Below are 25,471 nucleotides of genomic sequence, written 5' to 3' on the forward strand. Positions count from 1 at the left end.
TCTTGACAGTCATGAGGGTGCTTTCTAGGAGGTCGAGAATGAACTTTCATAGGGTTCGTAATAGACCTCAATACCTTTACCACACTTTTTTCCTCCTTCAGATTGTGCACGAACTACTCCTTAGGTGGCATTCTTACATTTCTCAAATTCTCTGCAGCCATTTGATTTCTGAATTTCCGGTTGATTTTTTGTTTTCTTCTGCTGTTGGGCTTGCTTCGGTGGAGGTTTAGCTGAAACGACTGCAGTCTTTAAAAAAAAAAAAAAATCAGGGTTTTAATCAGAATGGTGATGGACCCCATTGAGGTCATTTTAGCACACTGGGCAGATGTTTGTTTTTCCAGGCTTGAGTCAGGATGCAGACATGATACTCTGCCCATGTTTTCCACCTCCTTGCTCGTCACTTCAGCTGCTTCCATCATCTCAATACCGGTCAAGTCATCGGTTCTTTGCTTACTTCCAGGACACTGATTATAATCATGCCAGTCTTATTTGGAGATGTCACCTTCACCATTGTATGTTTTTAGGGGCGGTCCGATGAATGTCTGGCCCTTGTCTCAAAGTTCATTTGCTGCTTCTTACCTGCATTTTGATCAGTGTCTTGTTGTATTCGCCTAACGGCTTCCTTTAGACTGGTCTTATTCTTGAAGTCGGTGGCATAATACGATCTCATCCACTTCAGTATTCTAGAAGTGTCGTCATCAACAGACCTTTATATGACTCGTCGCGCCTTGCTAAATCACAGTCTATTTTGCCACATAATTTATATTTCTGCTTCCCTGCCCAAACGCGTTTGCATGTTAGCTGAGAAACATTCCAAGAATGTAAAGTGTGTGCATCATTGCCAGGAGTGTTGCCTGGCCTTTGTGTTTCATTTAAGGATTCATATAGTTTAGAAAAGGGGACCATCATAATTGTTCGAGCCACCATGATGTTGTTTTGTAGCTATACAGCAGCCATGACTGACAGGTGAGCCTCGTATTCTTGGACCCCTGTCCCAAACACCAAGTCATTTCCACAGACTCTGCCAACCGTCAGTTGTGGTGCCAAGCGTGAAGATACAATCTGATCACCCTGCCTATATAGGGTTTCGTCGTTGGATTCCTCTAGACACACAGTGGTCTGCGGGCATCTTTCAGGTTCGCCCCTGGGTTTTCCCTGCTAAGTTATTTGCGCCTCCACAACGGCTTTGCTCCTGATGTCCGGTATACACAAATCCTCTGAAAAATTCCCCAAGAGAGGATTACAACCCTGCTTCTATTCAAGACGTCTTTTCAGATGTTCATTGGTGTAGCTGATGAATTAGCCTTGCAGGGTTTCGTTTTAAATTCCTCGCCAAGCCTGTCCCCACTTTGGGAGTTGTTAGTTCTAACACTCTTGCATTTCTTATGGGAATCTAGATGCATCTTAAATTGGGCGACATCTCACGATAAACGCTCTGCCAAGGCCGAGCGTTGGCCCTTCAAACTTTCCACTGGTGCCGGCAGCCCTTTCCCCCTGCCCCTCCCAAGTGGGCTGCTGGCATGTTGAGGGAGCGCCACACTATTGGGGCCCAACAGGGAACTAGTTATCGCAAAGATCTGCTCCATAGAGGTGCATTCTGGCCCATGGCCTGGATCCTGATGAACACCTACAGAAAGATTGGACTCCTGGACTCATATTTGCGGCAGTCCACCTGTATCGGGAGGCACTCCTCCATCCCCCCCCCCCCCCATCTCCACTGTCTCAACTGCCTCGGTTTTATTAAAAAGGGATTAGAACGATGTTCCCCAGAGTTTTTAGTGAATAGTTTGTCCCATGAGCCGCCTGTTTTCACCTGGCTTCCCCCTGCTGAAATGCAGATCGTTCGTAAGAGGCACTGCACACTCTACAGGTGCGTCGCCCAATGAATCCGTCACAAATCACACCGGGCCAGTCAAACAAACTTATGCCCCATGCGTAGTTTAACAAGGATTTGTTGTTCAAGTGGGGAGGGCACTCCCCTCCTAAACTGCAATGGACTTGAGGGACCGCCATCCATACGCTGCAGCTGTTGCTGCATTTGCGGGACATCGGACGAACAGGTGACAAGGAGCTTACTGCACTTTCATCCTTGCTAGTGCTGAGCAATTGGCAATAGGCAGACAGGCTCCCCAGCGGCCCACCGAGGACCACAGAAGACCAGTCTCCCTGCTGCGCTCAGCGCTGGGAACAGTCTTTAATCGGCTACAGAGCAGGTTCTGTGATCAAGCACCTCCTCCTTCTAAATAGCAGGGTAGAAGACGCCGGCAGCACAGTACACAGTAACAGAAGACCACTCGTCTCCCCACTCATTTTACTGCCAACTTTGCTAATATGACATAAAAGGCATACGAAATGGACGGCAAAAGTGAGTGCAACAAATGAAGAAGATACTGACAACAGTTCCTCTATTGCCTCATGACCAACAACATCCCCTTAACTTACCTCTTGAAAGACCGAGTTGAGGCCTGGAATTTGTTTCGTCATTCTTCAGTGATTAGGATTAAGAATTGTCTGAAGACATTATATTAAGCAATGGCCATCACCCACAAGTGCCTGTCATCCAACGCACCTCCCTACCTCTCAGAAAGGATCACACGCAACCCTTCAGCTAGACCCACCAGAACACATCTCTCAAACCAGATACATGTCCCCAACTTAAAACAGACAAAAGCTGTTGAACCCAGCTTCCAACATCTAGCCCCCAAGAACTGAAACGCTCTTCCCACTGCACTCAGAAATGAAGAATCATACAATGTCTTCTGCAAACTGCTAAAAACCAAATTGTTCAATTAGCCACCTCACCCCTCCAACGCCTGCTTCTGTCTCTGCTGTAACTAAGAACTAGCGCACCTTCCCTCGCTGTATATATGCACCCATTGTCCATTTGCTGTAATGTTCTTTGACTCCTTTATGTATATACCAAGCAAACATGTAACAGCGCCACAATGCCTCAGGGCCGTTGTGCGCTATATACAAAATCCAAATAAATAAATATACATTTTGTGGTTTAACGGAGTGTGCAACACACGTCCTCATATAATGGCACATGCTTTTAGTACTGGGGATAAGATCATTAAAATTACCAGCTTGTGTGCCATAAATGCATGTGGTGTTTGTCAATGGAAGGAGAAATATCCATCTTTCATACCAATAGGTCTGGAGCATGTAAACGTGCTAGGAAAGGGCACACACAGGGTATTTTACATGATACACAGGAGCTGCGGTTTGCACTAGGGATGCCAGAACTATGCGTGGAAAACTGAAAGCATCAAGGTCGCATTCAAAAGCAGCTTCTGTGCAATAGATGGTAGAAGATGCCCGGGTATGGTAGTCGGAGCATGCAGCGGTTCTGTCCACTGTCACTGAGGCAGATGAAGGAAAGGCACAGATGCATCCACCAGTGAAAAGGCACACAATGCAAAGGAGAACGACGACCTAGGAGAAACATTACAACGTGGAGATTAGCAGCATATAGGAAGCTTCTGGTCTCCCAGCTGCACTGTCCGTACAATTAGTATGAAGGTAACGAAGATGGTGAGCTGGGTAAAAATATGACTCCCTGGATGCCAGGCAGTAACACATGATTCTGAAAACCACCGATTCTGAAAAGGAGATGGAAAATGCAACAGTTACAGAGGTGAGTAGGAGGGAAAGCTTCTCCTCCACCTGTGTAAGGTGACTTTCAAACACAGCTTGTAAGATCTGAAAGTGCAAACCGTCAGGGTGTAGCAGCCAGAAAACCAACCCCACCATCACCTTTGCATCCAGTGGAGCATAGTAGGACCAATTTAGCCTACAGCAAATATCCAAAGTGCAGATTTGTTCATCTGGCACATAGAGTACACTATTCGCACCTGGAGAGAGTTGAGCAACACACCCGCATGGTCCCATTTGATGCAGCACTATGCCTAGCTACCTAACAGACCCAGCACCCCAACTCAGGAATAGCATGAACTAGTATGCATACAATTGGAAATCTGGTAAGTAACAGAGACAGCATCTAAAATCAGGAATAGGATGAATTATGTTGCATCTGACTGGAAATGTGCATCTAACTGGAAATCTGAAATTAGTGTGTTCTCTGAATCGATGTATTGAAATTAGATAGAGGGTGCTTTTTGAAATAATTCATTACTGAAATGAAAGCACCACAAGATGGAATATTCTTAACATGATCAGTTAATTGACTATGTGACCATTTATTCCACAAATATCTTGTATGCCTCTTTTCTTTACAATCATAACTTTCTGGTCCTATATGCTTAATTACTTGCCACCCCCTCAGGAGTTCTCATCTGCTTTGGGTCTAACCTTCTTAGGTGCAAAACATGTTTTCCCCCTTTGTTTTTTATTGATCTCCTTATGATTAACCAAGTCGATTTTTAATGGTGGATTGTATGTTTAATACATAATTGTTTATGAATAAAATAGAGGTGAACATTAATAAGTTGGTCGGATCCATACTATACAGGTGGCCAGCAGGTGACTCGAATCACGTGCCCCGAAATTAGAATATTTGATTTAAATTTAGTATTTTGTTTGTTTTTCTAGTACCATTTTTCCTCTGCTTCTACTACGAGAGGGGGTTGCCCTCAAACTAAGCCTAGGCGTGGGATTAATTCATAAGAACTCAACCGATGCCCTCCCATGAGCAGGCTATCAGCATACCACTACCAGCTGTAATACCCAGAAAACACTGTAGCTGTGCCTACATCATTCCAGACACAGAAACATGGCTTCACATGCCAGGGAAATGGCTTTTTGCACCAGGTGAGTGTGATGACGAGTTTGAGGATGTGCAAATATATCACAGGTTTCTGTCTGTTAGGGATCAAGGAGGGAAGGGACAGGCTACCTCAGCACTAAAACAGGTAGGAGAGGCGGGAGGGCCCAGGCAATACCAGCAAGACTGTATCCAATAAAAAGGAAATGTCAAACAGGAAATCACATGCGCTAAACCCAAAGAACGCTTTCAGTTCCTACAGCAGAAGCTTCTTTGATCCCCTTGTGTAGATCACTCGCTCCTTCTAACAGCCAGTCACAACCCAAAGAAAACCAAGACGTGAACTGCACAAGAGATTCTAAGGCTTCAAATGAACCACAGAAACCAGCAGTTGAGTAGCCTACTGAACTAGAGCCTGCCTACCAAGCTAGACTTCAGCCTACCAAAGAATCTCACAAGTCTGCCAAATCCCAGCCATGGGATTCAGGCCGACTGGCAAGCTAGGCAGGCAGAACTTCACCCAGAAGAATTTAGAACGTCAACATAATCCCGTGTCTGACAACAGAGAGCATCAAATTACTAATTTGATTTTTAGGACTTATTCCAGCTTTTCATGAAATGAATGATATGTTATGTTATTTTGCATTTATATAGCGCCTTATATACCATTGGTATGGTCTGAAGGCGCTGGTAGGTTGAACGCCCTTGGGAACCGAAGTTCAGGTCAGTAGAGAGAGTAGGGGGGAGTCAAAAAGTGCGTGTGCGCACCATGTATGTGTGCAGCTGGTGCGAAGTGGTAGCTGCTTCTTAGCTGTAGGTGTGGTGGTTGAGAGATCAGGAGTATGTGTTCGCTCTGGTCGGCTTTATCCGGAACGAGTGTGGCTGCGTTAGGCCTGAGAAGAACGCCTGGCTGGGTGGTGAGAAACCAGCAATGTTTACTTAGAGTGATGTGGAGTAAGCGGGAGATGTAGATATGAGAACAGTTATACCGAATGGTGTCATAGTATCTCTGTGTTCTAGATGAGTGGTGGTGTAAGGGAGAGAGTAAGCGTGGGGTGTGGCGTGATGTATGTTTTCAAGAGTTTCCTTCATTCCAAGGCATGTTAAGCATCGTCTGTTGCACATAATCGTCCGTTCCTCATACTCGACCGCTCCACACATTCGTCCAGTTCGCACCCTCGTCCAGACCGCACACTTCGTCAGGTCTAGACACTTGTCGAGACTATATGCTCGTGTAGTTTATCCACTCGTCCAGTCTACATACTGGTCGAGGTAGGACACTCGTTCAGTCCATAATCAGTCGTGCGCTCCCCACACTCATGCGCTCCCCACACTCATGCGTTCCCCACACTCATCCGCTCTCAAAGTCATCCGCTCACCACTCTCACCTGATCTCCACTCTCACCCGATCTCCACTCTCACCCGATCTCCACTCTCACCCGATCTCCACTCTCACCCGATCTCCACTCTCACCCGATCTCCACTCTCACCCGATCTCCACTCTCACCCGATCTCCACTCTCACCCGATCTCCACTCTCACCCGATCTCCATACTTATCCGCTCTCCACAGTCCTCCGCTCCCCACAGTCCTCCGCTCTTTTCGGTTCCTCATACTAAGCCGCTCTATACACTCAACCGTACTCCGCGCTCAACCGCGCTCATCCGCTCCCCACAACTCGTCCGCTCACACACACTCATGCACTCTCCACACTCATGCGCTCTCCACGCTCATGCGCTCTCCACGCTCAACCACACTCACCCGCTCTCCGCTCTCACCCGCACTACGCTCTCGCTCTCACCCGCACTACGCTCTCGCTCTCACCCGCACTACGCTCTCGCTCTCACCCGCACTACGCTCTCGCTCTCACCCGCACTACGCTCTCGCTCTCATCCGCACTACGCTCTCGCTCTCGTTCTCATCAGCTCTCCTCCGTTCTCATCAGCTCTCCTCCGTTCTCATCAGCTCTCCTCCGTTCTCATCAGCTCTCCTCCGTTCTCATCAGCTCTCCTCCGTTCTCATCAGCTCTCCTCCGTTCTCATCAGCTCTCCTCCGTTCTCATCAGCTCTCCTCCGTTCTCATCAGCTCTCCTCCGTTCTCATCAGCTCTCCTCCGTTCTCATCAGCTCTCCTCCGTTCTCATCAGCTCTCCTCCGTTCTCATCAGCTCTCCTCCGTTCTCATCAGCTCTCCTCCGTTCTCCACAACTCATACGCTCTCCACAACTCATACGCTCTCCACAACTCATCTGCTCTCCACAACTCATCTGCTCTCCAGTCACATCCTCATGCTTCCGTATAGTGTAATTGTCTGTTCTGTACGCTTCATCCATTCTAACTGTTTCATTTATGTCATTCACTGTATTCCCTTCTCATTCATTATGTCGTTTTGATTGGTTCAGATTTCCTGAGTTTCTCAATGATTTATTCGTATTTTCTGTTTCATTGTTTTGATCTACTTTACTCGTTTAAGCCTGCTTGTCTTTCTAGTTTACATTCGAGTTTATTTAGCTGTCATTCTCGCTTCAGGTAGTTTGATGGGTCGGTATTATTGTGATGATGCTGGATTGGTTTTATGGGAAGAGCCAGGTTTTCAGTAGTTTGCGGAAGGACGTTAAGTCTTCAGTTAAGCGGATGTGGGGTGGGAGTGAGTTCCACAGGGTTGGAGCCAGGGCAGAGAATGATGATCCGCCTAGCCTGACTGAGTTTGTCTTGGGAATTACTAGGAGGCCGGCTGAGCTTGATTTTAGGGTGCGAGTGGGATGATAAGGTATTAAGTTTGTCTTGAAGATATTGCGGTCCAGTTTTATGCAGTGCTCGATGCGAGAGGCATAAGGTTTTGAAAGCTACCCTACGGGCTACAGGAAGCCAGTGCAGTGTTTTAAGGGCTGGGGATATGTGGTCTCTTGGACTGAGCGCAAGTAGTAATTTGGCCGCTGCGTTTTGTGCTCTTTGGAGTTTATTCAGTTGGTAGGTATGGATTCCGAGGTAAAGGGGGTTTCCGTAGTCCAGTCTGGATATAACGATGGACAGCAGAGACTCTGTTGGGAAATGAGAGGTATGGCATTTATAACGCGCCTGTACACAAGTGTTTCTAAGCACAACAAGACAAGGAGGGGGAACAGAGGGGGGACAAAACAAGAATCTTACTAAGCCCTGTGGCCTTCAGATCACGCAAGTGCAGGGAGAAGTGCTGAGGGAAGAGAAAGGGGAGAAGTGCTGAGGTAAGAGAAAGGGGTTGGGGGGAGAAGTGCAGGCAACTCAAAAAGTACAGCTCAGTGCAGGTTACTCAGAAAGTGCAGCCAACGGGTGACTCATAAGTGTAGGGAGAAGGGACTGTTGGGTTGCAGATACAGACCACAAGTGCTGGGGGAGCCGGGAGACAGTGTGAAGTGCAACTGGACAAGCAGGAGTCTGTGCCCAATTTCAGAGGGTAGCCAGGTGACCAGTGCGTGGAGCAGTCTGGACATCAGCAGGGGAGAGGAGGAGAGAAAGTGGAAACTAATAGGAAGGTCTCGAGTTGCTTCTGGAACCAGATGTGGTTCTGCTCCAGTTTGAGAGAGGCAGGGAGGCTGTTCCAGAGGGAGGCCCCAGCCGAAATAGAGATCTGCCCCCAACTGTCTGCTTGGAGTAGCGACTGACCCTCAGAGAGTTGGATGTGGATGAGCGGAGAACTCAAGAAGGGAGACGTTTGGGAAGCGAGAGTTGCAGGTAGTGCGCTCCCAGGCCCTAGAAAGCCTTGTGGATGATGCAGAGTGTCTTGAACTTGATCCTTGCCACCACTGGCAGCCAGTGTTCAGAGCTGGAGAGATACGATCCCTGGGCTTGAGGCCAAGGACAAGTTATGTTATGTTTACTTGGCATTTATATAGCGCCTTACGTATCATTGGTATGATCTTAAAGCGCTGGTAGGTTGAACGCCCTTGGAAGTCAGTAGAGAGGGAAAGGGTCATAAGGTGCGTGTGTGCACCGGCTATGTGTGCAGCCGATGTAACAGTTGCGCGTTAGCTGCTTCTTAGCGGTAGGTGTAGCGGTTGGGAGGCCAGGCATGTCTGTTCATTCTGGGGGGATGCCGCCCAGAGTGATTTGTGGCTGCGTTAGACCTGAGGAGATGCTTAAGCTAGCGGTGTGCTCAGCTGATGTTTAGTTAGGATGATGGGGAGTATGCAGCGGGTGTTAGTATGAGAACAGCTATACCGAATGTGTCATAGTATTGCTGTGTTCTAGATGAGTGTTGGTGTGTAGGAGAGAGTAAGCGTGGTGGTATGATATGGCGGTTATCAGTTATGCGCTTGAGATCGGGCACTCCATCTGTACCATCTATTCTATCCGTTTTATTTACTCTGTTCATTCTACTTTTTTGGATCATCCAATCCGTCTGTTGCATCAATTTGTTTATCAGTAAGGCGTAACACTATCGGTTCCACCCACTCCACCCGTTCCGTCCACTCCACCCGTTCCGTCTTGCAGTCCTGTTCTGGATAAGTTATAGAGGTCGGAGAGTAGAGGCAGGAAGATTTAGAAAGAGGCTGTTGCAGTAGCCCAATCCTAGAGAGAAGCAGAGCTCTGAAGACAGTGAGCTTCTGGGGGAAAGTGAGAAGGTGCAGCTGATAGTTTGACTTCTCAGAGACGTCAGATGTGAGGAGAGAAGGAGAGGGTGGAGTCGAAGATGACCCCAAGGTTCTTAGCCTCACAGGTAGAAGCAGGAAGAGAGCCCAGAGTGGGCTGCCAGAGGGAGAGGAAAGGAGGGGCTGGTGTTCCGATGAGGAGGATCTCTGTTTTACTGGCATTAAGGCAGAGATCTTTGGCGGCACACCATTGCTGAAGTGCGGCCAGACAATCTGGACTGAGAGAAGGAGAAGAGGTGGCTGAGGGGAGCCTGAAAGAGAGCTGGGCGTCATCCGCATAACACTGAAAGTTGGAGTAGAATGCAGCGATGCGGTGGGCAAAAGGTGCCAGGTATTGGTTGAAAAGCCATGGAGAAGGAACACCACAAGTAAAGAGAGAGATAGAAGAGGGGAAAGACCCCAGTTGGACCTCAGAGGGTCAGTCAGTGAGAAAGGAGGTCAGCCAGGCCAGGGCCTGATCAGGGATACCCAGGTTATCACCAAGGCGATTGAGCAGGATGGTATGGTTGACCGTATCTAAGGCAGAAGAAAGATAGAAGAGAATGAGGACAGAAGGAAGGTTAGAATCAAGGTTAGAGAGCAGGTCTTCACGGGGGTTCAGGAGAGCAGCTTCTGTGCTTCTGGCAGCTCTGAAGCCAGACTGGTGGTCGTGGAGAGAACCAACAGATTCAGTGTGCAGATTAAGCTGGGAGATGGTCAGCTTTTCCAAGAGGTTGCCCAGAAAAGGAGTGATGGAGATCGGGCAAAGTTAACCGGAGTGATCAGCAGAGGGCTTCCTAAGGAGGGGGTGCACAAGGGAGTGCTTAAGGGAGCAGGGGAAGGTTCCAGTGGCAAAGGAGTGATTGCAGAAATCGGCCAAGGCTGGAGCAAGGGTGTCAATGTGGTCCTGGTTCCGGATGAACAGGGGAGAACCTGTTTTGATGAGACCTTCATAGATCGGACTGGTCTAGAAACATTGGGCCTCATTACACGGTAGGCGGTAAACCTTTACCGCCTTACTACGAGGTCCCTTTGCGGGTTGGTGAATTTAACGCCTGCTTTTTGCTGGCGTTAAAAACCAACCCGCAAAGGGACCAGGGCGCTAATTACGGTACCGCAATTTGTGGCACCGTAATTAGCGCCATTCCCATAGAGCCCTATGGGGCAAAAATGGGAATGGGGAATTACCGCCCCGCCAACGGAGGAGAGACAGCCACAGGCGGGCCAGGAGTTGAGGAGGATGAGGAAGAGAGGGTGGACAGGATGTTCTGAGTTTTAGTGATGAAATGAGAAAACAAGGTCGTACAGAGACTCTGGGAGGGAACAGGAGAGGTAAAGACTGCAGCAGGACGGGCCAGCTCCTTGCAGATTTTGAAGAGTTTGGCCGAGTTGTTTAGATGCTGCACAGACATGGGCATGGATGTGGGCTCTCTTCTTGGAAAGGACAGCGTCTGTATTGCCTTTGGAGCATGCGGCAGGCCAGTTTGTCAGAAGGTGCACCTGATGCACTTGCGTTTGAGGGCAACAAGGTCCGAGTCGTACCAGTCATATTTGGTTAACACGCTATGCAAATATTTGCTTTGACATGTCTTGAGCAGGGATTGAAATAAGGATTTGATATGTAAATATAATAAACATATATTTTAGTATACATTTGAATGTTACTTTGATGTGCATACCAACTAGGCTCATTGTACTTACCTACAGCTCACATTATCTTATGATAAGCCTGACTGCTCTGCCACGCTACCAAGATTCCATCAGTAGTACAGACTGATACTAAGAGTTGGGGATCTACAAACCATTGGAACAGTTTTGTGAAGTCCTGCCTTTCAGAGTACTTTGCGAAAAATCCTCTAACATCTCCCTCCTATATGTAGGTCAATAATAGTTTCAGCTTATAAAAATGGTGCTTAAGTGCCACCTAACAGTAAAAACGAAATAGGCCTCTGGTCAACCACACCTTTAGTAATGTATGTGTGTCGCTAAAAGACAAACCCCCAAAAGCCTGGAGTTTCTAGGCTGCACATATTGAAAAAATGGCCCTTCAATGATCATTCAACATTACCAATCCAAAATAATACTACACATTTAAGATGCTCTGTTTGCCCCAAAAGCTTACTTACTCGAGTCATAAACCATAATTAAAAAGGAGTGCAGAATGGTCTAATGTAGCATAATTTGTGGCAGAGCAGAGTTGCTTGGGTTTAGGGTACGCAGAACAGAATTGCTTATGTCCCAGAAACGTTGTTTTTGAGCATGTGAGCAGACTCTAGATTTCTGCCTTCGGTTCGTGGCCTCTCTGCAGACCACATGCAGGATTTTAGGGCTTTTGGGCACTTCCTGGGTAGAGTTCAGTTCACAGAATGATCAATGAGCCACCATAAGAATAAAGCTCTGCATTTGCCCACTCAATCCATTCATATGTCCACCCTCCCAACCATATTCAACCACCCACCCATACAACCAACCATGTTCACCCACCCATCCATTCATCCACAGGATATTCATCCACTCATCTTTCCCATTCATATTCACCCTCCTATCCAAATTCACTCACGCATCCTTCCACCCAGCCACGCATCACCAAAACAACCAAGTTTCATCACTTCCGTTTTTGAAAAAAGGCCAGAGTATATGTGTTTAAGTCATTATTCACAGTGGATCATTTTAACCAAACAAACTCTGATTGCAAGCCAACGTTGGCACTTCTGAATTGTTGTTGTATTACTTGCATGTAATTATCGCATTTTGCAAGAGTAAAAACAGGCAAAAGCACCTTTACTTGTTATAAAAATCTGTTTTGTAAACGATGTGAAGCTGACGACGGAAAGTTAAATGAAGATGGAGGAGGCGGCCCAGTAACCGTGCAGGGTCCTCTTCTGCTGCCCCTCCCCCCTGGGTAATGGAGAGGGCAGAGGCAAAAAACAGCACCAAGAAATCACCAAAGCCTGCAAAGGGTGAACAATGGAAAGGGACGTGGTAACCCCTTTACAATGAGCGGGCGTCCTATGACAGGTAGCATCCAGCCCCTGCAGTAGGACGCCCGCCCCCGCGAGGAGAAGATTTTCATTTTGCGCAGCAGTGGCAACGCCGGCGGGGGCTGCACAAGAAAGGAGCGTCGGAGTGGGAGCCCGTGCAAACAACGCTGCCTGCTGTTACGGCGGACTCCGTGGAGCAGGACGGTAGCAGCACCGGCGGATGCAGCCCGGAAGAGGAGGAGGCGACTGAACCCCCATCCGAGCGGAGGAGGAGCTGCAGGAGGCAGCCGGGAATACCGGATTAATCGGCCAAGGACGCAGAGAGAGAGGAGCAGCAGCGCCGACCGACAGAACGGAAGAAGGCGCTGCATGCAGGTAATGAGCAGCGAAGAGCACAAGGAGCACGCGCATTTGTCTGAGTGAACCCGGCCTGCCAAGGGGGGTGAAATATAGTTAAGACTAGTGCGGTTGATGTAACCCGGGCTGCTCAGGGGTGAAAACTTTGTCGGAGACTTTAAAGGAGTAAATCAAATCGGGGGAGGTGCGCAATTGGTGCAGGCTGCCGGAGAGGAACGGACGTTTTATTGAGGAACACATCAAGGTTTAGAGTTCCTCCGTACGGTAGCAAGGGGCGGAACTCGCAGTACATACATAATTAAGCGCCAGGCACCTGGGAAGCACCAGCAGGAGCCGCAAAATTTGGAAAACGTATAAAGGCAGCACTCTAGCAACAGGGAACGTTTGCACAGCTTACGGAAGGATGGAGCTGGAGGCCTTTCTGGAGAAGCAAGATTGGCTGCAGCAACGCATGGACCCTACTGGATGAACACAATGGTGGCCCAATCAGGACGGGAAACACCTGGTCTCAGCCAAGGAAGTGGCTCATCACTAATGTTTCAGGACAGTGCCAGTGAGGGGGCATTGGCTGAGGTAGAAATATGGGAAGGAGAAGAAGAGGACCACGAGTAAGAAGTGGTCCAGGCGAAAAAGAGAAAAAGGACTGACTGCACAGGCCAGGGCAAACAAGGAGCAGTCCAATGCCAGCAAAAAACCAAGAGGGAAAGGGAGGGTGTAGGAGGATGCAGCCTTGCCAGCACCTATACCTGCTGAGGCTCCGGGAGAACCGTGGTGGCACTACCAGCACTCCTGTAACAAGAGAAGTGGGCATGGTCAAACTTTATGTGCCAATGACAGCATGATGAGAATTGTGGTAAATGAGAATGGAATGCTAATCAACAGGTGATGAACCAGGGATCAGGGGGGCCTGGGAGGGCTTCCCCAAATATCCACGACAGCTGGAACACAGCAAGGACAGGGTTGGTGGGGGCAGGGGCCCAGGGATCACAATGTCAGCTGGGAGAGCCAGGCCCAGCCTTCGCCAGTGGTCCCACCCAACTTGGGGGCAGGAGGAGTGTGGGGGCAGGTAACCCAGTATGGAAGGCCAATGCCAGTGTTTGCATCAGTGCGAGCAGCAGTTAACTCGCTGGTGTGGCACATCCCCTGGGTAACTAAGGTGAAGCTATGGAGAAAGGAGTTTGTGGACATCTTTGACTTGTTAGGGATTGTACCAAGACCTGTCAGAGAAGGAGAAAGAAAAAAAGGGAAAGGGAGAGGGCTAAGGTTGAACCCACTATTCACAATTGGCTCAAAGCATTTAGAATATAAATGTCTTATGCATTGGCAATGGTGGCTTTTGAGCAATATATCCATGACGTATACTTGAAGTATGGGTGGGGAAGGATGGCTGGACTATGACTGGGGTTTTAGGTTTAAAATGCAAGTTTGGCCCGCTATGTCTTGGGATGAGTGGATGTCGGGGATACATCGACAAAATGGTGCCCGGCAGAGAGTCCGGGGACAAGCAACAAGGGGAGAAGTCTCAGGTTTGGAGAGGTAGAGAGGGTTATTCACAGTGAGGCAGGCGGTACTTTCGTGGGCCCTCCTCCTGGATCAATCGGGCAGCCAGCTACCAGGAGAGCAAGCAGATTGCTGGAGTTTTGCAGAAGGGGGTTGCCCCTTTGGTAAAACATGTCGATTCAGGCACCCAAAAGGTGGAAGCTCGGGGGCTCCTCAGGCGAAGCAAGGCATAAGAGCAACAGCAAGCCTAAAGAGAAGTCAAAGCGAGAGTGAAGACGTACCAGACATAATTGAGTTGGCAAACCAGTGAGAGACAAGAATATCATTAAAACAAATTTACCCAAGCCGGTTAACCTCCTTGCCATGACTCCTTTTCTTAATATATATCACAACAAGGTTGATGCAAAGTTGTTGTGGAAAGGGTTTAGGTGGGGTTTCAAGCGCTGGAAAGGCCGGAGGTTGTGGCACAAAAAGTGGAGAAGGAAATCAAGCTGGGTAGAGTGGCTGGCCCTTTCTCTCCCACACTCCCCCCGCCCACCATGGACAATTTGGTGGGGGTCACAATTAGTGCTAGTGCCCAAAAAATAGGAAGGCCAGTATCGCTCGATTCATCACCTCTCCTTTCCAGAAGGACAATCTGTGAATGATGGCATACCAGGGAGTTGTGTAGGGTCCAGAATGCCTCCCTGGATGATGCAATACAGATGGTAAAAGCTGCAAGGAGGGGGGCTTTAATGGGAAAGTCAGGCATTGAATCAACCTTCAGGCTGTTGCCGATTCACAAAGAGAGCCATCACTTACTGGGGTTCAAGGTGGATAACAAGTATCTTGTTTTGACAAATGTCTGCCAATGGGCTTTGCCATTTCATGTTCATACTTTGAAGCATTCAGAACCTTTGAGTTCACATTGAAGGAAAAAGTGAGGAAGGGTGGGGTCTTGCACTATCTTGACAATTTTTTATTCATTGGTAAAGAAGGGACCGAGGAGTGCAGGCTGCTCATGGCTACATCTCAGGGTTGATGAGGAACATGGGGGTCCCATTAGCGGATGGGAAGACGGTAGGCCCAGCCACTACATTCGACATTTCTGGGGATTGAAATTGACTCAAAGGTGAATGCAGGCTCCCGCAAGACAAGGTGCAGAGATTGAAGGAGATCATCAGGGTGCTGAAGGGTAAGAACAAAGCAACCTTGGGGGAGCTGCAGTCGCTGGCGTATAACCTCAATTTCGCTGGGAGAGTAATACCCACAGGGAGAGTGTTTGCCAGAGGTATAGAGCTAAAAACAGTGGGACTGCAGCATGCTTCCCCACATGTCCGGTTGGGATCCGAAGTAAAGGAGGACCTCCGGATGTGGGAGAAATTTTTGGATGAATCAAATGGGGTGTTACTTTGGAGGGAGGAATGGGCCAGCAGCGAAAGGCTCAAACTATTTACTGATTGTTCAGGGTCTCACGGTTTCGGGGCGATCTTGGGGGACAGGTGGTACGGTAAGGCATGGCCTACAGAGTGGCATCTGAAGGGAATCACAAAGGACATCACGCTGCTGGAGCCGTTTCCCATTGTGGTAGCATTTAAACTATGGGGGGGGGGTCCAACTGGAGAACAAAAAGGTGTCATTACGGTCATACGATTTGGCAGTGGTTCAGATTATCACTGGGGTCATCCAACAATGTAAGGGTGTTGAAATTGCTCAGGGAACTCACTAGGTGCCTAATGGCACTAAACATCGAGGTCAGGACACGGCATATCCCTGGTGTGAAAAACACAACCGCTGAATCTCTGTCTCGTTTACAGTGGGAGAAGTTCTGAGGCAACTGCCCAAAAGCAAGGAAGGTGATGTCCCCGTTCAAGGAGCACTGGTGGGGGATGATTCTATGACAAGAGGCTCATATTATGCATTACAATCTTTACTCTGAAACCACAGTAGCAAAGAAAAAACTTTTACAAACAAAAAAGTTGTAAAGCACAGAACTAAATAGAGTTCAATGTCAATGTAAGGGAGCTCCCCAATCCATCATGGAGGAGACCAATGAGCAGGGACCCTTCCTTATATAAGTCCATTACTCTAATCCCAATTCCTCTTTCTTTGCTGCTGAAATCCACAGCTAAGTCACTCCTAGTTCTTGCCTTAGTGTTGAATTATGGAGTTTAGAGTGTTATTTATATTGAAGAGTTTGGTGTTTCTATTACACTGTGCTGGTGAAAAGGTCATGTTTTTTTCATGTTCTGTTGGTAATTGGCTTAGTGCCATGTTCGCGTTCAACGCGGACCTCAAGGTCACATTGATACATTCTGGCAGCTCCGCTGCAAACGTTCCGCTTCTGCAGGGTTTTGGCTTTCATACTGCCCTGAACGGCGTTCTCGCCGTGTTCACTTTAATTATGCTTCGCCTGCCTCATAAAATCAGGCGGCAGCGTTGCGTGAATTTATTTTTTCCCCTCAAGGGAAGTTATTTTTAAGCGGCTGCCCAGTCCCCGGAGCCAGCGCGCATTTCCCAGGTGGTTGGGGACGTGTGAAATTCCTTTTTTTCCCCCTCGGAGGAAGTTTGTTGTCTTTAGCGGCTGCAGGAGCCAGCACAACTAATGTGTTTGGTGACGCGCGCGGTCTGTTAAAGAAGCTCAGCTTCTTACCGTCACGGCTGTAATGACTGCAGCTCTTTGTAGTGTCATTCACTTCACACGCGTTGCGTGTGTGGGTTTTGTCTATTTATACGCTGCTAGCGTATGATATTAAGTGCACACAGGCTAGGCCTGTTCTGGGGATCTCTTTACAGTTGAACGCTTCCATATTAGGCTTCTATTTCTGCAGACAAGAGTCATAGCTCAAGGAGAACGTTGCAGGTTTACCAAGCAAAGGGTCCTGGGTTCGCTGCCCGCCTTTGGCAGTATTCACAGGTGGATGTATAGATTTTATGTATCTGTATTTACATGAATGTATATATTTTATATCTATATATTTTTAAAATTTGATATTTTATTTTGTGTTATATTGATATTTCAAATTTTATTAACTCTAGTTCGCCTACTGAAGCGCCTCATATGCTGCCAATCTGCTGTTTTTATTTATTTACTTATTTATTAAGTTGGGTGTTTTGCCTTCACTGTGGGTGCCATAACCTGTTCGGTTTCAGGTTCTGCCAGACTTCTATTGCGAGGTTAACCCCTCCTCTACTGCTGGTTACTACACCCTTCCCGGGTGAGCAGTTTAAGATACACTTGCTCAGTGTATTCCTTCCTTAAGCTTGACAGTTTCTTTTGTTTAGGTGCTGCTGGTGGCAGTGGTCATTATCTTCCTTGGGAAGGTGCAGTCACCTGTTCGGTAGCAGGTTTGCCTGTGTTTTCTGCGAGGTGACCCCTTGTATACTGCTGGTTCCACACCCTGCTTGGGTTAGCAGTTTGAGGTACACTTACTCAGTGTTTTCCTCCCTTAAAGTCGGCAACTTTAGTAATTACCTTAACCATAACCTGCTCGGTTTCAGGTTCTGCCTGAGTTCTAATGCGAGGTTACCCCCTCGTGTACTGCTGAGCATCACGCCCTACTCGGGCGAGCAGTTGGAGGTGCACTTGCTCAGTGTATTCCTCCCTTAAGCTCTGCAGTTTTGTTTAGGTGCTGCATATGGCAGATGTCATTGTTTTTCCTGTAAACATGCCGTATCCTGCTCGGTTTCAGGCTTTGCCTGGATTCTATTGCGAGGTACCCCCTTGTGTACTGCTGGTTGCCACGCCCTGCTGGGGTGAGCAGTTGAGGTGCACTTACTCAGTGTACTCTTTTGCTAAACAATATGTTTAAGTGTTGCCTGAAACACATTTGCGTTTTCAGAATTGTCAGTAGCCCGGATGGCTCAGTAAGTATCACCTTCTATAAGGGCTGGGGGTTCGGACCCCTGTGAGGGCGTAACCCCTCTTCTTTGGATATTTTATATATTTTATATTATTTATTTATTAAACACTTTAAAGAAAAGAGTGTGTGGAGGTTGTTGTAAACAAACCGATTTGGGGGGGTTGTACCTTCCTCTCTAGCCACTGGTGTTGACTTTCGTCTTTTAGTTAAATTCTGTCGCCCTTTACCGTAGTTAGTTTTAGGACAACTCAGTCCTTTCCTTAGGTTTTGCTTTGCCAAATATCAATTGCTCCACCCAATACCTGTGCTGATTAAGCTGCAGTATTTTTTCCCCAACATGAGGAAGAAAAGATGATACGTTATGTCTCTATTGAGGTCTGCAGAGCTTGAGGCTCTCTTTAGTGGGGACGGGGTTTCCCTTACTATTTGTCCCTTTGGACATTCATTATTCCATTGGACTACTGGTGGAGTCAGGGTCAGCTTGAGGGTAACTGTTCAGTTTTGTTGCATGGAGTTGAGCAACCATGTTCTACTTGGAAGAAGTGTTTGAGAAACACTTGATGATATCAGATAAACGAGTTGCCAAATAATACTTTATGACGCCTGCCCCATGGTTTTCCTCCCAAAACTTGGCCTGTGGTTCAATTAGCAGTCTAACAGTGTGTTGCACTTTCTCCTCTGCTCGAGGAGTTCAAGCAGGCTTCTGTACCCTCAAGAGCGTTGCTTAACCTCTTTCGTATATATTTTCTACAGTGCACCGAGTAGAGTGCTGATTTTCACATCCGTGCTGACCCTACTGATACAGGTTCCTAATTTTGGAAAGGTCTAAATCAGTCTTTTATCCTGCTGAGATCGATAAGTGAACACCTCACGCCACACACCGTTCGAGTGATATGCACCACTCGTATACCCGAGGGTTCGTAGTATTGTATAAGTACTGTTTTGCTATGGACAATGTGCTTAATTGTTTCCTTCCCCTGATTCCCTTAGTGGCCAGTCAGCCTCACACGAATACAGAGACTCAGACCTCAGGGTTGAGGGGACAGTGGTCACAACCTGCATTTACGAGGCATTGATAATTTTCCCCGAGTTCTTTTCCCCCTTATTCCCATGCTCGTCATCCCTGGGGGAGATTGTTTCATGATATACACCTCTTGGAGTATCTCCCGATGGTTTGCTGGTTTTCCTTGTACAGGAGTTCTGACTCGGGGCAAGTGCAGACTCGCACTGAGCATTTCCCTCCCGTCAGTTACTTTCCTTTGCGCCAATTCCTGGTATTTCAATAGGTTAAGCGGAGCCTGTCCACGGTCAGGGGATTGGTTAGAGGTGCTAGAGTGTATTTATTTCTCTTAAGGGTGTAAAAAGCGGGGTTTTAATGTGGTCCTCAGGGTAGCCTTCTTCTGGGTTGCAAGGTTTTTCCCTTGGTTAAGTGGGGGAGGGTTCTCCTCATTTGTGAAGGCTCAATATCTCTTGGTGGGATAGAGGGGTCTGGGAGTGATACTAATCGCCCTTCCAAGTTATTATGACCCTCTATCACGGTGCGTTCCAGCGTCTCTACATTAACTATCAGAAGGTGTCTGCCACTACGATTCCCAGAGGGCTGGGATATTTATATTTCGTTAATGACTTTATTCTCCCAGTCACCTGCATGGCAGGTGGACCTTTGGGTTTTCACAAGAGTTTGTTTTTACAATAAGGTACCAGCTCGGGGTGCTGTGAGCTTCAAGGCTCTCCAAATTGACTGAAATAGAGGTTAAACCTCTTCTGGTGTGCAACTTCAGTTTAACTGTTTAGTGATCACTTCTTTGCAGTTTAGAGTCTTGTTAAGACTTTGGAATTTAGGTGTCCTCCTTCGGAGATTGAAAGATTGTCTTTCCCTCTTTGGTTCCCCAGGGTAGTTATGTGACATGCCTGTTTCTAATGCGATATCTTCCTTTTATGCATGGGATGGAACCTACAAGACTTTCACCCCTATGGGGTACTTTTCTTTATCTCCAGGAGAGCTAGGTGCTTATTTTTCTTTGGTTTGCTTTCTAGGTTCCCAAAGATGGTATGAATTTAAGTGTTTTAAATGTTTGGTTGGACAACGGAGGTGTTTATTTCAGATGAGTTTTGTCCTAACCTATTAGTATAGGAAAACTTTGTTCAAGGGTTTTTCCCCTCTTTAACCAGTTGGTTTTGACGGCCTGTAAGGAACGCTGGAATTGGCACAATTTTCTGTTTTTCTTGCAGTGGATTTGACGATGCCTTATAAGACAGTTTTCGGGCAACCTAGTCTTGGGCAATTCTCTTGCGGTCAGCTGATTGATTTAATGAAAGCATTTTAAAAAATAAAAATGTTTTTTCCTTTCCTATTATTTTATTATATTGTTTTATTATATTAGCTCTATGTTGTACTAATGAGATGCAAGGCTTTGAACTTGCATAATATGAGCCTCCTGTCTTGTCATAGAATGGCTAATCCCCCACACTAACGTGAGATGGGGGTTTAGATTCTATTAAAGACAAGGAGGCGATTATTATCCCACCCATCCACCCTGGGTATGATATGACAATTGTGACACGCATGTACACAGGTGGTTCAAGAGAACATTCTTTGGTTTGTTGTTCCCCCCCCCCCCCATCATCCACCCTTCTTGCTTGTTGTTCTTACAGCCACGAGTTGAGGTTTTGATCAGGAGTGTGGCTCGCAGTTACAAGTTCTGGAGTGCGTGGTACGAGAGCTTTGCGGGACTTGCCTTCATAGTTTATCATCGGATCTGTGCAGTGGACGTTTGGTTCAAGACAGCTACAGAAAGAGGAATTGGGATTAGAGTAATGGACTTTATATAAGGAAGGGTCCCTGCTCATTGGTCTCCTGCAGGGCATGACCTGTCCTCCATGATGGATTGGGGAGCTCCCTTACATTGACATTGAACTCTATTTAGTTCTGTGCTTTACAACTTTTTTTGTAAAAGTTTTTTCTTTGCTGTTGTGGTTTCAGAGTAAAGATTGTAAGGCATAATAATCGCCTCCTTGTCTTTAATAGAATCTAAACCCCCAACTCACGTTAGTGTGGGGGATTAGCCATTGGGGTGATCAGAGTCCTCTGATAGACACAGCAATAAGGTACAGGGCATGCTGGGAATGATTCACAGTGTTTCAAAGGGACTTTCAGTCAGAAGGGCAGAGAGAGAGTTACCGGTTTGGGCCTTTGTGGGCTGGTGGTGGCAGATGGGAAAACCAGAGCTTGGATGACATATCACTTGGCAGCAATAGCCCATTATGCCAAACTTCGGGGTGAAAAGGACCCCACCAAGGAACATTACATCGCATTGGCCATGAGAGGCTGGGCAAAACAAATTGTACAGAAGCCTGATGATAAGCGGCCCATCGACGTGGTGAAGGTACATGGTTTAATTAAATGTCTGAATGTAGTATGCAGTAGTGATACGGAGAGAGTGTTATTCACAGCAGCCCGGTAGAATTCTTTGGGGCCCTCAGGGTGAGCGAGCTAGTGCCCGAGAACAAAGGGCGCAAGTGGTCTGGCTTCTTGCGATTAAGGGATGTTCAGGCAACCAGCACCCAGGTGATTATTTACGTGCGTAGGTCAAAGACCGACCATAAGGGTAAAGGGGCGACGATGACACTGCAGGCCATCCAGGCGAGTTGAGTCTGCCCGATGGCAGCCTTGGCCAGCTTCTTCAGCAAAGGCCGTCGTCGGACTCAGGGGCTCCACTAGTGTTGCATAGGGACAGGTCCGCCTTGAGCCACTTCCAGTTAAGGAAAGTGATGGATCTGGCACTAGCGAAGATGGGGTTCACGGAGGGGCAGTTCGGGACTCACTCTTCCAGGATCGGGTGGCCACCTCCGCAGCAGCAGGGGGATTAGGGGGCGAGGAGATCAAAAGAATAGGGAGGTGGTCTTCAGGGTGTTTTAAAAAAATACATCTGGCCGGAATAAATGTGATGTAACATGCCACCTTTCATCTCCTTCTCATTACCAGCTTCCCAAAGGAGGAAGAGGCGCTCCGTTTGGGTGGTGGGGCACTCGTTTATTTCAAGGGCCGGGGCAAGCTGGATACAGCAGCAGGAGGAGCTGACGGCCGGTGAGTACCGGATATGGTGGCATGGGGTGCCAGGGATGAAATGGGCACAGCTACAGGGGCTTATACGGAAGTTGCTGGGTAAGCAGCAGAGGCCCGAGGTGCTGGTCATCCACTTGGGAGGGAACAACCTGACTATCTTGGGGAGGGGGGGGTCTTGTTGAGGGACACGATGCTCTTGTTACAGGAGATATCAGCGCAGCTGGGAGAGACAGAGATTGTGTGGTCAGAGATAATTCCCAGGCCAGAATGGAGAGGAGCAGAGAACCACACGGCAGTTGAAAGATCGAGGAAGAAGTTGAATTGCGCCATGTCTAAATTCTGCAGGGGCAGAGGCTTTCAACATATCAGACATGGCCTGATCAACTTGAAATCCCCTGAATACTTTCTAAAAGATTGGGAGTTCATTTATCAGCAATGGGGATGGAGCTCTTCTACTGGAATAGCTATAAAAAGAAGCGGAAGGAAGGGGGAGCCACGGTGGACGGTAACCCACCAGTGACGTGGCAGTGTTTTGGAGTCTGTCTCGTGTGCTTGGTCGCCCAATGAGCCAGAAGGAAGTCGGAAGGGTCTTTGCTCTTCTCGGACCAGCGCCTCTTGGGAGCCTAACGGCAGGGGCGTCTGGTGGTAACAAGGGCTCAGCTTCGCCCAAAAGAAACGGCACTCTCCCCGACAATGGACACCTGCAAGCTCAGGGGGGCTCAGGCACAAAGGGTTGGGAGAGTTGGACCTACTCTGGACTTGGTGAAAAGGAATAGGGGGAAGCAGGTGTACTGGACACGGAGCAGGCGCCACACTTACAGACTGATGTTCACTAAATGTGTGCTGTGATTCTTTTGTTGTGAAAAATAAATCTGCGGCCAAGTTTGCCATTTTGAATAACAACCTCTCATTCCAGCTAATTGTCTTAAAAAGGGAAAATCAAGGGAAACGGAAGAATGAGCAAAATATGGCTTATTGGCTATGGGTACAAATGGACAAATGCAGGGGTTACAAATACCTCCAGCAAACAACGATTTGTAAAAGGCATTTATGATGGGATTCCTATGGAATGCACCAGCTAGCTTTTAGCAGGTGCTAACTGCATGTGAATTCCTTGTATGCCTGCATGAAAACCCATGCAGGCATACAACAAACAGGTTTTGCAGGCGGAGTGGCAAGGCCGTGGAGGGCAGATTCCTCATCCCGTCTCACACTCTGCCTGCTAGACAAATTTCAAAGCATTAAACCAAGGGATAAAACGCTTTATGACTTGGTACACCACTCCGTCAGTGAAAATGATTCTCACAGACGTGGTTTGTGCTTGTGAAATTAGGAGTTAAGACAAAAAACACATAGGGCCAGATTTTTGTAAAGAGGCGCAGTACAAAAAGTGCAAGGGGGGGAAGTGTTTTTTTTTTACTTGCACTGCTTTCAGAAATGTGCAGGTCAAATTTTTTACAAAAGGCGACCTGCGCATTTCTTGGCGTCTCGACAACAGCAAAACGATGCGCTGGCCAGCCCCCTTGCAACAATATGACTCAATGACTGGTGTAACAAAATACAGACATGTACGTCCAGCCCTTGCATGCGCAATTACATAATGGCCGGACATGTGTGCAGAGCTCTGCCGTTTCCAGTCCTGCTTTCCCCCCCCTTTGGATTCTGGGACTCATATTTTTTCAACTGAAACTTAAGAAAACTACAGAACCAAAATTCCAAGCTGCTCACGTGCATGGCAACGCGAAACGTGTCGGCTCTGCGTGCGTATCCAGGAAGTGTTTGGTGCATATATAAGCTTTCAGTTTCACTATTAGTTGTAGAGGACTCCGTGTCACTTGTACAATCCAACAATGTGTCTAAAGGAACAATAATGCATTCTTGGACTTTTAGTCTTCAACTATAAAATGCCAATTACAACTTTTTCAAAAATATGCATCCCCGTGTCCCCTAATCCGTGGCACGGGTTTGCCTCAGTTGGGTGGATAAGCAAGGCATTCCAAAAGTACGCGTTTTAGCAGAATGCGCACATTGTCACTTCAGAGAAACGATCCGCCCCGCAAACCATCCACTGCGATACACAACATAAAAACACGTGGACACACGGCAATTACTGCTCAAGTAACGCACCTGGACTTGTGTATCAGTTGCCCCAGCGGAGCCGCAAACAACAATTACGCTGTTTGCGGATTAAAAGAGCAATGCAGGTGCGCCCACCGCCCGATCCGGAGGATAGATAGATAGATTCTACTTCCCCTTCCCATCCGAGAAACGCTCCGCCTCCGTCTCATCACTGGGTTGCACGTTACGTTTCAGGCCGTGTATGTTTACGCTGACTGGTGAGCCTCGGCCAGCCTGCGCCCTTCAGCACCTCGTGACCATCGCATAAGCGGGAAGACTGGAACTGGAACCGGAGCGAGCATCGTGGCGTGGAAAAGGGCGACGTTATTTGTCGTATGAAGTAGCGTTGGGGTGGGGGCTCAGGGTGGATTTGTTCCTTGCAGGGGTGCTGCAGGCTTCAGTATTTGGGGGCCTGTGTAAAGAATGGCGGGCAGTGAAGGGTTGTTGTCCCGCACGACGCACTGAAACGTATTTGGGGAATTGACTTAAAGTTCCAGAGGCAGATTTGGTGATTTGCCCATCGCGGATCGTGTGTGTGGAGGGGATTGTCTTCTGCAGAGGGGGTCTTTTGGGGATTTTTCCTGTGCAGCAGAAGAGTGGGGCGTGCAGCCCTGCCTAAACCAATGCAAGGGTCAATTTCAGCATGACCCACGCTATCTTGTTTAGAGTGGAAAACAGTCTGGGGCACCCGTGGCCGTGTATATATTATAATGGAGACACAGACAGTGGTTACTAGCTGGCAGTTGTCACGAGATGGCCAACCCATACCTCTCAACCTTTTCTGTTTCCAAGGTGGGTGAAAACAGAAGATTTCCCTTTTGGCAGGTGAGAGCCCATTGAATAGTATGGGCAGAATAAGGGCTTGGCGAGTGAATGAACGGATTCCATGGCGGGTGACACCCGCCAAAAGTGTGTGAGTTGAGAGCTATGCCAACCACCAGGGAGCTGACGTACTAAATGCCCAGTGGTGATCACCTTACTGTCTTTTAACAACGGTTCGTCCACATCAGCGCCTTGCTACAAAGAAGAATGTGTAGCTTGCCATTCTATATCAAGACTGGAGGCTTCCTTATGTGCAAATTTAAAGCCCTTTCAAAATAACACGCGGAAACATGATAAAATGGCTTAGATTCCTTAGCCCAATCAGCTGCATGGAGGATCCCCTCCATTCTGCTTCTTAAAAGCATTAACTTAAATGCCATTGTCCCCTTAGTAGAATCTGCCCCAAAAATGCACCCACCCCCTTCATGACCCATCTCACCCAGTGAGCCAAAGTGGCAG

The 25,471-nt window shown here is 47.8% G+C and overlaps 1 protein-coding gene across 1 annotated transcript in view; it reads right to left on the reverse strand.

The window, feature by feature from the left end:
• The window catches only part of LOC138566997 (probable palmitoyltransferase ZDHHC24), a 162,690-nt gene extending 138,187 nt beyond the window's left edge, over window positions 1–24,503 (reverse strand). The window contains exon 1 of the mRNA XM_069644796.1: window positions 24,200–24,503. The gene's annotated coding sequence lies outside the window, so the exon portion shown is untranslated. The remainder of the gene's footprint in view (window positions 1–24,199) is intronic.
• Between the last annotated feature and the right edge of the window lie 968 nt (window positions 24,504–25,471).

Source organism: Ambystoma mexicanum, chromosome 2p (assembly GCF_040938575.1).
Source record: "Ambystoma mexicanum isolate Mex_15411 chromosome 2p, UKY_AmexF1_1, whole genome shotgun sequence".
Classification (NCBI taxonomy): Eukaryota; Metazoa; Chordata; class Amphibia; order Caudata; family Ambystomatidae; genus Ambystoma; species Ambystoma mexicanum.